At 42.6% G+C, this 17,918-nt stretch overlaps 1 pseudogene; it reads left to right on the top strand.

The window, feature by feature from the left end:
• Positions 1 to 6,885: 6,885 nt before the first annotated feature.
• LOC121273451 overlaps positions 6,886 to 17,918 on the top strand; it is a 154,871-nt pseudogene continuing 143,838 nt past the window's right edge.

Here is a 17,918-nt window from a genome sequence, read left to right as displayed (position 1 = left end):
CATATGTTCAGGGATACAGTCGAAGGGTCATGAGGACTCGAAACGTCAACTCTTTTCTTCTCCGCCGATGCTGCCAGACCTGCTGAGTTTTTCCAGGTAATTCTGTTTTTGTTTTACATATGTTCAGGGTTGATCACACAACCAGTGGCCACGGAAAACGAGAGTGTAAAATCCTGCAGGGAAAACATTCCATAACTATAAAACACTTTGTACAATAGCCACAACAAAGATTTCCACTATGCAGCATGAATTGCAGCGCACACTGGATCACCTTCCCTTCTGGCCCCCAATCCAGTTCAGCTTTCCGAGATTGTTACAAGTCGTGATCCATCCTTTCAACATAAATATTATGCATTTAATAAAAGAGCAATTGGACATTGCACACAGCTTCTGATGGCTGTGTCCAAGGCTAAACGTATTTTCCCATAAAAAAAATTCACCACCAACCCAGTCAAATATATATATATATACAATATGAGACATATGTCTCATTCATCTATCTGTCTATTGATCTGACACACAATTATTACAGTACCACAATAACTGAGATTGGCCATAGACTAATATAAACAGAATGTCCAGTGCCTTCATAACAGAAAAAATGCCTTATTTAATATAAACAGCGATATGGCCTCATGGACTATGAGCAGGCTGGTGCACGAATACCAGGCTTCATATAATATAAACACGGAGATGGTCTCTTGCAATCTAAAAGGAGGCATTATATAGTGCAGGAATAACTGATAAAGAGTCTAGTGCGTTGTAAATAGGGACGTGGAGGAGTGAAACATAAACGACACATGCTTTTGTCTGTGATATCTGAAACAGGGCCTTGTGTAAAGTATGGATGGGCATAGACTTTACTGCACTATCCGAAACTGAGCCCAGTATATTACGGACGGAGGCATGGTCAGGTTACGTCCTATAAAAGCTCTTCAGAAACTTGAACAATTTTTCCCAAACATCTCTTAACTTTCTTTGCTCTAGGAGAAAGTTTCTCTCACTTTTCCGCATGATGGAAGCCCCTCATCTCATTCTGCTAAATCCCTCGACAGCGTCTTCAGAACCTGAGTGCTCTGTTAAATGGGACAGCACAGCAGATGAATGGCAGCACCAACACCTGCAAGTGCCGCTCAAAGTCAGGCACAGTATCCTGACTTGGAGTTGTTTTTGCTTTCTTTCGTTGTTCCTGAACCAAAATCCTGAAACTCCATTCCCACCAGCACTGTTGTTGTATTTGCGCCACACATACTGCAGCTTTCCAAGATGTCTCACCAAAATATTCTCCAGGGCAATTAGGTATGGGTAATGCACGTAGGCGTTGTCAGAGATGCTAAGATCTGTGGAAGAATCAAAACTAGTAATAACTGAGTGAAGGCCTGCTGTGATATAAACATAGACATGCTATGGTATAGTAATAACTGTGGCATTGTCTGCATCTTTTCTTGGAAGTTATCGCGTTATCACTGCCACCTGGTGACGAAAGATTATCAATGCTGATAATTTAAAAATGTCATTATGAATTAATTTTCCTTACGTTAATGTCTCTAGCAACAAGTTAGAGTAATAAACCAGGTCATTTCCTTCTACAGAAGGTCCCAAAGGATAAACATGGAAAGGGTTCCAGATGATTGTAGCTTTTTCTTCCGCAAAGTAACATTAGCAAAAGAGTGAAATGGTTAAAATCCTGTTAACGTATATTGTACATATTTGTTGATGTTAATTGAAAGGAGGAATTTTGCTGAAGGCATAGGTTAGCGTCATGGTGTCTTTAAACTCCGGCTCAACAAAACAGTGTGTGTATGTGCTTGTGTGTCTGTGTGCCTATGTGTGTGTGTGTTTGCCTAAAACACATCATTCTTAATATTTTTGTGTGAATTCCACAATGATAAATGATATTTTCCTATCATGTTTCAACATGTTATTTTCTTTGTTCCGAAATATAGCCTTATGGCCTGTAATAGCCCTAACAGGCAATGATGTTTATTTTATTTTGTGCTTTTTTTTTTAGATCGCATTGCCTCACGGATCATTCTGTTTCCAAGGCGATGTCTGTCTGTCCTCAGAGTTCATTTGGAAAGGTGATTAAATCTGAGCATACATAATGAGTATCAACACATTATCCTCTATGATTCTGTTCAGTGATCATCAGAACAACACACAGAAACATGGGACATATAACTCGACCTTGTAATGATTACTGCATGTTATAGTAAAAGTGAAAATCTCACGATCCCTGACCTGAGATTAATACAACTGAACTTCACTTGGCTTATAATTTCCTTCACTTAGAAAGAAACTGAACAACATCATTCAATAACAACTTGCATCTATATAGCAACGTTGCTGTCGTTAATCGTCCCAACGTGACTCAAAAGACCATTAACAGACTAAATTTGACACCGACTAACATAAGTAGACATTAGGGCAGATGACCTTACATTTGGTCAACGATATGGCTTTTAGTGAGTATTGTAAAGGAGAAGAGAGGGGGGAGGGGGCGTGGTTTAGCACCAGTTGTTTTGAAGCCAGTGCTGAGATGGACCATGGAATAGAGATGGGCGACGTGACCTTTTTGAGCAGGGTTTTGGAATAATCTCAGTTCAGGGTCAGATCAGGCGCCAAACCTGCGAATGATCTGGTTCAGTTACAAATATTGGTCATGGAGAGGGAGGTAATTAGTCGTAAGGGAATTAATTTTGTCGAGAGACTGATTACATTGGCCTCAGTTTTCCAAACGTTTCGATTGATTAAATTTCTACTCACCCTCGATGTCAATGTTGAATAATCAGATTGGCAGGTTAGAGACAATGGAAGTTTCAGGACATGTGGAACCGGGTATCGTAAGCATACATATGGAACCAAATGTTATATATATCGATGATGGCGAGCAGTATGTAGCTGAAGAATATAGGGGAGTCAAACCTGTATCCCAGTGGTACAGCAGAGATAATGGCGCAGTAGCAGGATGATAAACCATTAGAGATGATGCTCTTGCCAGGCAAGTGCAGTGCTGCCCAACTGCACAATTGACTGCATTTATTGTGGGGGGAGGGTGGTGATGGTGGTGGTGGTGGTGGTGATGGTGGTCGTGGTGGTGGTGATGGTGGTGGTGATGGTGGTCGTGGTGGTGGTGATGGTGGTGGTGGTGGTGATGATGGTGGTGGTGGTGGTGGTGATGGTGGTGGTGGTGATGGTGGTGGTGATGGTGGTGATGGTGGTGGAGGTGATGGTGATGGTGATGGTGGTGGTGGTGGTGGTGGTGGTGATGGTGGTGGTGGTGGTGATGATGGTGGTGGTGGTGATGGTGGTGGAGGTGATGGTGGTGGTGATGGTGGTGGTGGTGGTGGTGGTGGTGGTGGTGATGGTGGTGGTGGTGGTGGTGATGGTGGTGGTGGTGGTGGTGATGGTGGTCGTGGTGGAAGCCATGGAGGGGGAGACAGGAGTTCTGCTTAAAACATGTCAAACGCTGTCGATAATTGGAGAAACATGAGAATCAATAGTTTCCCACGTCGCAATCGCAAAGCATCTCATTTGTGTCTTTAGCATTACTACAACCTGATAAGAGGTTTTCAAAAACAAAATACTGTGGAATATGTGCATGGATTTGGGAAACAACAGGACATTTCTGTCAATTTTACTCTATTTCTTTCTGCACGGTCATCCTTTAGTGTTAATATTCTTTACCTCCTTTTATCCACTATATTTTCCAATAAATACCCATCGGGGCCCATTGATTCCATGCCAGTTCACATTTAGTGTATTTACCATTTAAGCTTGGATATACGTTCGCTACTATGTGAAATCAGTACCAGCTGGTGCTCCCTAATCTGCTTGTGCCAGGTAGATCCAGAAACAGGGAATGATTCAGAGGGTTTGTGCACTTCTCGGTGCTTGGGTCACAAAGGCTTCCAAACAAGCAATCCTTTATTGGATTTGTAGTCCGCTCACTACCTGTGTCATGTAGACCTAGGAACAGGGAATAATTAATTGGATTTGTGCTCCCATGTCTGTCAGTGTCATATAGGACCAGCAACTACAAATTATAACTGCCTGTATCATATAGACCCAACAACTGTATCCAAGGTGTGTCTGTGTAACATTGCTCTAGCATCTGGGATTCATTAAAAGGCTTTGTGCTTCAAGGACACATCGTGTCAGGTTGACCTTGCAATTCCCAGGATTTGAGCAAGTAGGTGGTCATGTGTCAGACAGGCCTAGGTTCTGGGGATAATTCCCAGCGTTTATGTTCTCTGGTGAGTCTGCTGAGACCAGGTTCCTGATACTATCCCCATGGTTCATGCTTCCAAGTATTTCAAATATTCCCTAGTCTCCAGGAATCACATCCAGTGTTTGTGCTCCCAGGAGCATCAGATAGGCCCCAGGCTCTTGGAATTGTTCCTTCAGTTTGTGCCCAGTGGTGTGTCACAATAGCCTCATGTTCCCAGATTCATTCTGAGAATTCATACCCCTGGTACCTCGGAGAGGATACAGGTTCTGAGAATCAATCTTAAATTATTAATTCATTCCAAATGAATGCCCATACACCCATTGGAGATGAGATTAGATTGCTTATGCATATTGTTGTTGGGCAGATTTGTGTATAAATAGGTTCCATTACTAATACCTGGATTCTGGTAGTCCTCTTATCTCTGACCAATGGGCTGGAAACAGCTTCTGTTTCTGCACAGCAGCCACAGATGTTTCCTGTAAATTGCAATGTGACTTATCGCCCCTTCCGGATGATGGATTGCTGGGCTTCTATCGCTGTCTGTGGAGGAGAGTTATGGGGTGAATGTGTTGTGGATCACACTGCAAATAAATAAACTCATCAGCTAATGAATGATTCGACAATGTTAATCTAAAATGCATTTCTTATCATGTAAGATTAAGGAAATTGTGTTTCGTGTATGTCACGTGCAGAACAGAATAAATGCAACTGAAACAATACAACGCATGTTTCAGAATTTAATTCATGAAGGCCAATTTGATTCTGACAACTGCGCAGTTTCTTTGCAATCCTGTAACAGGGAATGCCAGCTGAGCGCGTATCACACAGATATAAAGAACACATTAACTACGAGGGTGCGAATATTTGCTTCTATTAATAATTTTCTACTTGACCCACTGATCTGTAGTCTGTCGAGTTACAATCCCAGTCTGGAAGCTGAGTGGGAACTCAAATGACTCACTAGGATTTTAGCATAAAAGTAATGGCAGGCTTTATATTTTCATAGGTGACACTTTCGTCCAGCAGGTCTTGGCATCTAAATAGCTGAACGCATCTGGTTTAATGTCATCATAAATTTAATGATTTATCTTCCTTGGTGAAAATTAACAAAAAAATTAAACTCGTGATACCCCAAATCCCTGAATGTAATTTCTGCTTTAATGGCTTCACCCTGGCCAATCTTGTTTGACGTGCAGTGCTAATCCCCAATGATATCAGACAATAAACATGACTTGTGGGATAAATATGTCAGAACTATTGAGAAGGTAGGCAAAGTGATTTAGCTCTGAATTAATTACAGTTCTGTTGGACTGTGCAGTCTCATCACAAAAACACTCCGCTGTTTAAATTTGAACTGATCCCATTTAGAATAATTCAGTGTGAAACGAAAGAACAATCTTCACAAAGGTGAACTGAGATCCTGTGGGACTTTGATTTAAAGCAACGCTGCTCATTTCACGATGGATTATATCTGAAATTAAGTGATATTATTCCGAAACTTTTGATGTCCTGGGTCAAAAATCATCAATTTCCCTGGACAAATATTAGCAAAATGTGTATGCTTTATCTGCTACACCACAACTGTAGGCCAATGGGAATAAGAAAGTTTTGCAGTTACACAGTGCATTTCACAAAGTGATTTACAGGCAGTGGGGTTTCTGAAACATATATAATCACCATTGTAGTGCAGGGAAATGTTAGGCCATGAATCTGCGCACAGCGAGATCCAACAAACTGCACTGAGATAAAAGACCAGATAATCTGATTTTGCGATATTGGTTGAGGGACAAGTATTGACCCTGGTCAAAGGTGAAATCTACCCTGATCATCTAACGAATTCCATGGGAGAGTTTACGTCCATCTGAGGGGAATTGACACTGATCACATGTGGAGTGTTTAATACGAATGTAAATATACACCCTGAATCAATTTTAAAGTAAGCTTTGGAAAGACAGTATATAATCCTACACAATAAATGGACAATCAAAAGAAACGTACTTTTGTGGAACGCAGAATACTAATGGTTAACCATTGTTTATACAGCTGGACCAAGACAAGAAAAGAGAGGAGGAGTCAGGTTGTTAACTAGGGGAGGAGCGTGACTCCCATTCTCCAGCTCTGTCTCTCTCTCTCTCTCTTATTTGACTCTAGCCGGTATAAATAACGGGACGGTTCAGCTCCTGGTTCACAATCCACAGGTGTCGCTGCGACGGACAGTAACGCTCCCAAGTCAGTTATACCCAGAGACTGAGGATGGGATTTGCGCTGTGCCTTTGCTTCTTATTGGCTTGCTCCACCTGTAAGTATCCCGACTGTATAAGAGATAAAACAGAAGTCTGCTTCTTGTCTGACATCGCGTTGTTATTTCAATTCACTGATTTGATTGTTTTCTTATGTAATTACATTTTTTCCATTCGCTAACAGATGTCCAATCCGCCATCGTGCTGACCCAGCCGGATTCAGAGACCGCTAAGCCCGGACAATCTCGCAAACTGTCCTGTTCGGTGAGCGGGTTCCGTCTGGACAGCTACTATGTGAGCTGGGTTAAACAAGCTCCTGGAAAAGGGCTGGAGTGGCTCCTTGCTTACAGAAAACCCTCGGAAACCACATATTACGCGCCCGGAGTCGAAGGTTGAATCATCCCATCAAGAACTTCGTCCACAACTTACATTGAGATCAAAAATCTGAGACCCAAAGACACCGTGAGGTATTACTGTGCAAGAGGCCACAGCGACCTGAACAAGGCCAGAGCTCGTACAGAAACCGCAGAGGAATAATTACAGCGAATCATAGGTCAGTATTAGCTCAAAATAAGTTAAGAGATGTGTTTGAACCTCGATTGAAAAGTTACATTTTCCAAAGCAATAAAGTGGCGAAGAATAAAAACAAAATGTTGACTAACTCTGTATATTAAAGAGCATAGTTACCGCTTAGAATGTGCACAACTGATGACTAGGAGCCAAATAGAAATATTGACAAATTATTACGTGAATGGGGATAATTTTAGCCCAAAGTTCTGCTCCTGATTAAAACTCTTGAATAAATTGTAATCAAAATCTGCAAATTTTCTGCTGACTGAAAGGTTTTATTTCTTATAGCAACAGTCAGTAAGTGAGAGCAGTATCTGTGCTGGTTCGTGTCACTGTGGGTCACGGTGCTGTGTATAGTGAACTCCTCATACAAATACCCCAGAGAGGGACTTTGATCAAATCTGCGATCAGTATCACAGCAAGAAAGTCAAAGAAAATAAAATGACCAACAATAAGGGTTTTAAGGAACACTGATTTACGAAAAAATGTATAAAAGTCTCCGAATTTACTCATTTTGATTGTCTTGCTAAATAGGGGCACAGTTGTTAAAGGCGTATTTCGATCCGCTTTGTAAACACAATGAAGAGTTCTAACTGAAATATCACAGTGATGTATTCCTAGAGTATTCAGAATCAGGTTTCTCAGACCGCTGTGGATTTGAATCTCTGTATTTCACATTTAACAGTCCGCCACAGTTTCTGACATGGTGCGTCTCACAGTGATACTGGATGGCATAGTCGTTACTATTAATGCAAGAACCTCGTCGGGGCTAATTGATTGCATTTCAGTCGATGCATTTTTTCTTACAATACAACTATATTAAACAGACTCCTATCTGTGCCTGGAGCTCCCCAACTGACAGGTTTCAAGAGGTGCTAAAGTGTTAATTATTAAATCAGTGGTTGCTGATTTCAATGCATGATCATCAGATACTCTGTGAAATACAAATAATAGTGTAATTTATAAAGTTTTAAAAATATTTCGCAACTTTACATTTTTGTTAAAGTCGATCATGATTTTACTTTGCCTCTCGGTTCGTAACATGTAAATTAATATTGAATTTCTCCCCTTGTGTGCAGAACTGGTTATTGTGTGACCCAGACCAGCGAACGTAACACAGTGACTATATGGAATACTGGGGACAAGGAACCATGGTGACGGTGACTGCAGGTAAGAAACATGCCTTCATTCTGCGCTGTTGGATTTGCTTCATTGTTTCACATTTCTGTTTATTTTAGTCATTAATCTGTTAACCGAAACTTTGCATTCTGTGTTTACAATGTTTCATTTAATTATGCTGCAAAGGGATTGAACAATTCTCCTGCTTCTCGGCAAAAAAAAAGCATGGGAATTTTAAGGACTTCTTTGTGTGATTTGCCTTTTATCTGCTGATGAGGCTTTGTGCCTGGCTTACTTTAAATACATGAATTTTGTTAATCAGTTTGGTGTTTCTACCATGTTTAATCTCGGTGACATCTGATTGCTGCAAGTTTTCTAATCGACTGATTACGTTGTGTTTAAAAGTGTTGGAAATAAGATTATAGACAGGAAACCGAGTGCTATCAAGGTCAAAAATGTCATTTTAAACTATGGGTTTTAAAATAAATGTTTGCCATTTTTATTTGTGTTTAACTGTGCTGTAAAATATCAATATGATGCTGACCAACGTTCATCTTAAATAAGTGAAATGCTACGATAACTAAGAACAACAGGGTTAACAAATTTGCTGCCTGGGTCAGGATTAAATGAAAACAACTTGAAACATTAAAATGCAGTAATGTCGCCAGATATTACTAAAATATGCAGTGAAAATCAACACAATGCATTAAACATGATGCATCGAAGTACAATTCTTCTTCCATTGTTTCATATTTCTGTTTATTTTAATAAATAACTTGTTCAATGAAAGGCGATTTCGGTGCGATGTATTGAGGTTGATTTGAAATGTTGCATCTGATTCTGCTGAAAGGACTTAGGTAATTAAGCAGTTGTTGGATTCAATCCCTCGGTTTTGTGATTTGGTGTTAAGTGCTGAGGAGAGTATGTGCCTGGGTTACTTTGAACAGTTAAAGCTCGTGGAACTGTTTGGTGATTCTACAACGCGTATTTTCGATCACATCTACCGTGTGTTGATGATATGCTTAAACCATTGTGAAGGAAGGTTATAGTTATAAAGCAGACAGGCTTTTTAATCAATTGTGATAGATATATTGATGCATTTTTATTTCAGTGCTAATTGCAGATTCAAAAATTAATATTTTGTTTCCGATATTCCTATTTAATACTTAAGGTAATAATGCAATGTTAAAGGACATAACGAGCGAATTTCAACTGTGATGGGGAGTTAAATGAATATAATTCAAACTGTTATAATGCGGCAATATTTCCCAAGATTACAACAATAAAAAATAGTATTGTTAGACATTTAGCAGATAATCTGTGCTATCCAAAACTCTGCTGCAAAACACAGCACAATTAATATCAGCCGGACAAATGCAGAGGTTCCAGCAATTTCCATTGTGTTTTTTAAAAAATTATAATACACACTGATCGCACTGAAGTGTTTAGTTTGAACAAGGATTTTAAATTATTTGGTTCCTCCCTGGTTAACGTAGATTGAAAGGTGCTAATTAATTATCAATATTAAATGCATTTTGTAAATTGCAGCAAGCTAATTTAATATATCTGCCGGGTTGCTGAAGCTGTGCTGTGCAGCCAAACAGCGCTGTTCCTTCAATTTTGGTGTAGCCCATTATCACGAAGCTAATCTTAAACAGTTTGCAGTCGGAATTGCTCAATAATTCAATTCAAATTCAGAGAAAGTTCAGAATGCATATGGCTGGAGATGGACAAACATTGCTATTGAAGCAGGTTGGCTTAATTATAAATGTAACTTTTGAATTGAAGAACAACAACCAATCTTGCAAAACTGTGAGATATACGGGTTGAATTAAATGGGAGCTACCTTTAATTCTCATTAAAATCGTTGTTCTTTTTGCTCGTTGAATTTCAGTGTCTCAGGTGATGCAGAGGAATTGTTATCTCTCAGTTCTGCATTGATGATTGTGGATCTTAATTTCAATAAGTAGCATTAAATATTTAAACAAAAAAATGCTGAACAAATACTCAGCAGGACTGGCAGCATCTGTCCATGGAGAAGCAGAGTTCTGAAGAAGAGTCATATGGATTCGAAATGTTAACTCTGTTTCTCTCTCCACTGATGCTTCCAGACGTGCTGAGTTTTGCCAGCATTTTCCGTTTTTATATCAGATTTCCAGCATCCGCAGCATTTTATTTTCATTACACATTTGAAACACATTTACGTGCATTGTGTGGATTACGGGAATGGTACATCGAAGTTTGGCTGTATTATTATCAAGGGGAGGCTCCGAAAATGGCGCCAAACTGCCAGGGCTACATTAATTATTAAAAATAAAACTGCTGTTGAAATGTGGGTTGATATTTAAACTCCGGAGTCCTGCTTTAGTGACTAGAGGATGTTGCACTCCATTTTTTATTACCGATATGAGTACCCGGATAGTGCTCGAACAATTTTAAGCTGCCCACTTATAAATATATCATGTGAAAAACACGTTTAGAACAGAAGAGCTTTTACATCGTGCAAACATAATCACAAACATGGAAATCTTACACGGGTGTAGATATAAGAGCACATTCTTATAAATTGTTGATCATCTTAATGTATTAAAAATAATATAATGTATTTGTCCAAAAGTGTATGGAATGATTTGGTTAATTTAAGAATAATGAGCCTATTATTAACAAGAGACAAATCAGAAGAATAATAAAATTATTAACAAATTTGGCATAATGGAGTTAAATATCAACAATATGAAAATAGAGTCTAAGATCAGTACGAATTAATTACAAAAAAAATCTCTCAAATGTGCTGCGCTGAGTCCAGGATTAAAGTTAAAGCTCATTGTTGGAGAATTTTTAAAATTATTTTCAATTAACTTGGAAAGCAACATGTTTCTCACTCAACTAACTTTAGCTCCATTGGATGTTGCTCTACAATTTAGTTAATTATCTTCGTGTTTTGCCTCAGCAGTTTCAATGATTATATATTATTCTGAAATTATGTCAGTGAATAATAGGAGTTCAGTGTAAATATCTCCCGATTTGTTAAATTCTTGCTCTGTTACAATGTCCCTGTTATAGACATAAATTACCATGAATGTAAATTATTTTGATGGACCTGTTCTCAGCCAAACTAACTCTAAGGCTGTTGTGAAAGCTGTACACAGACAGGGAGAAATTGAGGCTCGTCAAATGGAGTTTTTCCATTTAGAATCAAAATAATTTCACAGAAGTGACATGGTCATAAATTTACAAACGTTTTAATCTATTCAAACGGATTAATGGATACTGGAGAAATCTATCTTTAATAGACTGATTTTTGCATTGTTTATGCCTGTTCTGCTTCTTTGTGCGTGGTCACTGTGCGAGAATCAGGAGCCTTCTGGCTGTTTGTGATCTTCCTGGTTCATTCTCCTGTAATTCAGGGAATTAATTTCGGACCATTTATTTAACAAGTTTGTGTATTCGAGAAAGGTGCAAGTCTGTTAAGTTTGGGAATGTGTCTCAGAAATAAGATCAGTATCCCAGTTTGTGGAATTCAGAAGGAATGCAAAGTGTAGAAAGATATTTTTCCTGTTCAGTGTTTGCTCTATCAGAGCCTGTGGTTTGTTGATGGTCCAGTCTAAGCACAAATTTTAACTAACAATGCAGAGTAGAGGGCGTTTTAGAATGCATCCCACCATTAATATTCCTGAAATACAGCGCTTCACAGGACTGTGCAAACAGAGTTTTAGTATAATTCACCTGTTCTGTATCTGACATGAGAGTGTTGGCACTCTCAATATTCAAGGAACTTTAATCAATATCAAACACATTGGGTGTGAGTGCTCCGAATTAGATATGTAAAAGTAAATACCTCAATTCCTCCAATGAAGTAGCAGATCGTTAATTTAACGTACATTTCATTCTAAAAAAAGCCAAGGTTGTGATTAAGGGATGATGATTAAACATTTTCAATAGCAGATAATATTTGAATCAGATTGTCCTGATCTAAAGTTCAATTTCAGGACAGTTACAGGGAGTCACTGTAATGTTACCTTCTGCGATATGATCGAATCTGAAAATAAATTGTGAAACTTAAATAGACAGTATGGTGTCTTACTCCTTGTCTAACGGAAACTACGGTGGGAATGAGAGCTGGAAAAATATGAATTTAACTTAACTCAATGCACAACCTGATTCCAACTGCCTGAAGGACATTTGATGAACTATCAGAGGCAATTTTACTCTTGTTCCAAGGCCTTACTAGGGCTGTGGGTTTTATGTGGAACTTCAATGTTCTTCTCTCTTGTATCTAATCAGTACAGTCTGTGAACTGTGAACGTTTGATTGTGCAGTGTCGATGGAACGCCTTTTTCTGAACATTTATCTGTTCATGCATCCATTTTCCATCCATCGATGCACAGATGGATATACTGAATAGTCTATTTGCCTATCTATCTATCTATCTGTCTATCGAAATATCTGTCCACCTGCCTATCTTGTCTGTCTGTCTGTCTGTCTGTCTCTATCTTCTACCACTCTCTATCGCTCTTTCTCTATCGCTCTCTCTCTCTCTATCTATCTATCCATCCATCTCTTTATCTGCCTGTCTCTCTATCTCTGTCGATCTGTCTCTCTATCTCTGTCGATCTGTCTCTCTATCTCTGTCGATCTGTCGACCTGTCGATCTGTCGACCTGTCGATCTGTCTATCTGTCGACCTGTCTATCTGTCGACCTGTCTATCTGTCGACCTGTCTATCTGTCGACCTGTCTATCTGTCGACCTGTCTATCTGTCGACCTGTCTATCTGTCGACCTGTCTATCTGTCGACCTGTCTATCTGTCGACCTGTCTATCTGTCGACCTGTCTATCTGTCGACCTGTCTATCTGTCGACCTGTCTATCTGTCGACCTGTCTATCTGTCGACCTGTCTATCTGTCGACCTGTCTATCTGTCGACCTGTCTATCTGTCGACCTGTCTATCTGTCGACCTGTCTATCTGTCGACCTGTCTATCTGTCGACCTGTCTATCTGTCGACCTGTCTATCTGTCGACCTGTCTATCTGTCGACCTGTCTATCTGTCGACCTGTCTATCTGTCGACCTGTCTATCTGTCGACCTGTCTATCTGTCGACCTGTCTATCTGTCGACCTGTCTATCTGTCGACCTGTCTATCTGTCGACCTGTCTATCTGTCGACCTGTCTATCTGTCGACCTGTCTATCTGTCGACCTGTCTATCTGTCGACCTGTCTATCTGTCGACCTGTCTATCTGTCGACCTGTCTATCTGTCGACCTGTCTATCTGTCGACCTGTCTATCTGTCGACCTGTCTATCTGTCGACCTGTCTATCTGTCGACCTGTCTATCTGTCGACCTGTCTATCTGTCGACCTGTCTATCTGTCGACCTGTCTATCTGTCGACCTGTCTATCTGTCGACCTGTCTATCTGTCGACCTGTCTATCTGTCGACCTGTCTATCTGTCGACCTGTCTATCTGTCGACCTGTCTATCTGTCGACCTGTCTATCTGTCGACCTGTCTATCTGTCGACCTGTCTATCTGTCGACCTGTCTATCTGTCGACCTGTCTATCTGTCGACCTGTCTATCTGTCGACCTGTCTATCTATCGACCTGTCTATCTATCGACCTGTCTATCTATCGACCTGTCTATCTATCGACCTGTCTATCTGTCGATCTGTCGACCTGTCGACCTGTCGACCTGTCTATCTGTCTATCTGTCGACCTGTCTATCTGTCGACCTGTCGACCTGTCTATCTATCGATCTGTCGACCTGTCGACCTGTCTATCTATCGACCTGTCGACCTGTCTATCTATCGACCTGTCGACCTGTCTATCTATCGATCTGTCGACCTGTCTATCTATCGACCTGTCTATCTATCGACCTGTCTATCTATCGACCTGTCTATCTATCGACCTGTCTATCTATCGACCTGTCTATCTATCGACCTGTCTATCTATCGACCTGTCTATCTGTCGATCTGTCGACCTGTCGACCTGTCGACCTGTCTGTCTGTCGACCTGTCGACCTGTCTGTCTGTCGACCTGTCGACCTGTCTGTCTGTCGACCTGTCGACCTGTCTGTCTGTCGACCTGTCGACCTGTCTGTCTGTCGACCTGTCGACCTGTCTGTCTGTCGACCTGTCGACCTGTCTGTCTGTCTATCTATCGACCTGTCTATCTGTCGACCTGTCGACCTGTCTATCTATCGACCTGTCGACCTGTCTATCTATCGACCTGTCTATCTGTCGACCTGTCGACCTGTCTATCTATCGACCTGTCGACCTGTCGACCTGTCGACCTGTCTATCTATCGACCTGTCTATCTGTCGACCTGTCGACCTGTCTATCTATCGACCTGTCGACCTGTCGACCTGTCTATCTATCGACCTGTCTATCTGTCGACCTGTCGACCTGTCTATCTATCGACCTGTCGATCTGTCGATCTGTCGACCTGTCTATCTATCGACCTGTCTATCTGTCGACCTGTCGACCTGTCTATCTGTCGACCTGTCGACCTGTCTATCTATCGACCTGTCGATCTGTCGACCTGTCTATCTATCGACCTGTCTATCTGTCGACCTGTCGACCTGTCTATCTGTCGACCTGTCGACCTGTCTATCTATCGACCTGTCGATCTATCGACCTGTCGATCTGTCGACCTGTCGATCTGTCGACCTGTCTATCTGTCGACCTGTCTATCTGTCGACCTGTCTATCTGTCGACCTGTCTATCTGTCGACCTGTCTATCTGTCGACCTGTCTATCTGTCGACCTGTCTATCTGTCGACCTGTCTATCTGTCGACCTGTCTATCTGTCGACCTGTCTATCTGTCGACCTGTCTATCTGTCGACCTGTCTATCTGTCGACCTGTCTATCTGTCGACCTGTCTATCTGTCGACCTGTCTATCTATCGACCTGTCGACCTGTCGACCTGTCGACCTGTCGACCTGTCGACCTGTCTATCTGTCGATCTGTCTATCTGTCTATCTGTCTATCTGTCGACCTGTCGACCTGTCTATCTGTCTATCTGTCGACCTGTCTATCTGTCGACCTGTCGACCTGTCTATCTATCGATCTGTCGACCTGTCGACCTGTCTATCTATCGACCTGTCGACCTGTCTATCTATCGACCTGTCGACCTGTCTATCTATCGATCTGTCGACCTGTCTATCTATCGACCTGTCTATCTATCGACCTGTCTATCTATCGACCTGTCTATCTATCGACCTGTCTATCTATCGACCTGTCTATCTATCGACCTGTCTATCTATCGACCTGTCTATCTGTCGATCTGTCGACCTGTCGACCTGTCGACCTGTCTATCTGTCTATCTGTCGACCTGTCTATCTGTCGACCTGTCGACCTGTCTATCTGTCGACCTGTCGACCTGTCTATCTGTCGACCTGTCGACCTGTCTATCTGTCGACCTGTCGACCTGTCTATCTGTCGACCTGTCGACCTGTCTATCTGTCTATCTATCGACCTGTCTATCTGTCGACCTGTCGACCTGTCTATCTATCGACCTGTCGACCTGTCTATCTATCGACCTGTCTATCTGTCGACCTGTCGACCTGTCTATCTATCGACCTGTCGACCTGTCGACCTGTCGACCTGTCTATCTATCGACCTGTCTATCTGTCGACCTGTCGACCTGTCTATCTATCGACCTGTCGACCTGTCGACCTGTCTATCTATCGACCTGTCTATCTGTCGACCTGTCGACCTGTCTATCTATCGACCTGTCGATCTGTCGATCTGTCGACCTGTCTATCTATCGACCTGTCTATCTGTCGACCTGTCGACCTGTCTATCTGTCGACCTGTCGACCTGTCTATCTATCGACCTGTCGATCTGTCGACCTGTCTATCTATCGACCTGTCTATCTGTCGACCTGTCGACCTGTCTATCTGTCGACCTGTCGACCTGTCTATCTATCGACCTGTCGATCTATCGACCTGTCGATCTGTCGACCTGTCGATCTGTCGACCTGTCTATCTGTCGACCTGTCTATCTGTCGACCTGTCTATCTGTCGACCTGTCTATCTGTCGACCTGTCTATCTGTCGACCTGTCTATCTGTCGACCTGTCTATCTGTCGACCTGTCTATCTGTCGACCTGTCTATCTGTCGACCTGTCTATCTGTCGACCTGTCTATCTGTCGACCTGTCTATCTGTCGACCTGTCTATCTATCGACCTGTCGACCTGTCGACCTGTCGACCTGTCGACCTGTCGACCTGTCTATCTGTCGATCTGTCTATCTGTCTATCTGTCTATCTGTCGACCTGTCTATCTGTCGACCTGTCGACCTGTCGACCTGTCGACCTGTCGACCTGTCGATCTGTCGATCTGTCGATCTGTCGACCTGTCGACCTGTCGACCTGTCGACCTGTCGACCTGTCGACCTGTCTATCTGTCGACCTGTCTATCTGTCGACCTGTCTATCTGTCGACCTGTCTATCTGTCGACCTGTCTATCTGTCGATCTGTCTATCTGTCGATCTGTCTATCTGTCGACCTGTCGATCTGTCGACCTGTCGACCTGTCGACCTGTCGACCTGTCGACCTGTCTATCTGTCTATCTGTCGATCTGTCGACCTGTCGACCTGTCGACCTGTCGACCTGTCGACCTGTCTATCTGTCGACCTGTCGATCTGTCGACCTGTCGACCTGTCGACCTGTCGACCTGTCGACCTGTCTATCTGTCTATCTGTCGATCTGTCGACCTGTCGACCTGTCGACCTGTCTATCTGTCGACCTGTCTATCTGTCGACCTGTCTATCTGTCGACCTGTCTATCTGTCGACCTGTCTATCTGTCGACCTGTCTATCTGTCGACCTGTCTATCTGTCGACCTGTCTATCTGTCGACCTGTCTATCTGTCGACCTGTCTATCTGTCGACCTGTCTATCTGTCGACCTGTCTATCTGTCGACCTGTCTATCTGTCGACCTGTCTATCTGTCGACCTGTCTATCTGTCGACCTGTCTATCTGTCGACCTGTCTATCTGTCGACCTGTCTATCTGTCGACCTGTCTATCTGTCGACCTGTCTATCTGTCGACCTGTCTATCTGTCGACCTGTCTATCTGTCGACCTGTCTATCTGTCGACCTGTCTATCTGTCGACCTGTCTATCTGTCGACCTGTCTATCTGTCGACCTGTCTATCTGTCGATCTATCGACCTGTCGACCTGTCGACCTGTCTATCTCTCGACCTGTCGACCTGTCTATCTGTCGACCTGTCTATCTGTCGACCTGTCTATCTGTCTATCTGTCGACCTGTCTATCTGTCTATCTGTCGACCTGTCTATCTGTCGACCTGTCTATCTGTCGACCTGTCTATCTGTCGACCTGTCGACCTGTCGACCTGTCGACCTGTCGACCTGTCGACCTGTCGACCTGTCGACCTGTCGACCTGTCGACCTGTCTATCTATCGACCTGTCGACCTGTCTATCTATCGACCTGTCTATCTATCGACCTGTCTATCTATCGACCTGTCTATCTATCGACCTGTCTATCTATCGACCTGTCGACCTGTCGATCTGTCTATCTATCGACCTGTCTATCTATCGATCTGTCGACCTGTCGATCTGTCTATCTGTCGACCTGTCTATCTATCGACCTGTCGACCTGTCGACCTGTCGACCTGTCGACCTGTCGACCTGTCGACCTGTCGACCTGTCGACCTGTCGACCTGTCGACCTGTCGACCTGTCGACCTGTCGACCTGTCGACCTGTCGACCTGTCGACCTGTCGACCTGTCGACCTGTCGACCT

The sequence above is a fragment of the Carcharodon carcharias genome (genome assembly GCF_017639515.1).
Source record: "Carcharodon carcharias isolate sCarCar2 chromosome 21 unlocalized genomic scaffold, sCarCar2.pri SUPER_21_unloc_3, whole genome shotgun sequence".
NCBI lineage: Eukaryota > Metazoa > Chordata > Chondrichthyes > Lamniformes > Lamnidae > Carcharodon > Carcharodon carcharias.
This window is presented reverse-complemented; position numbering and strand designations above follow the sequence as displayed.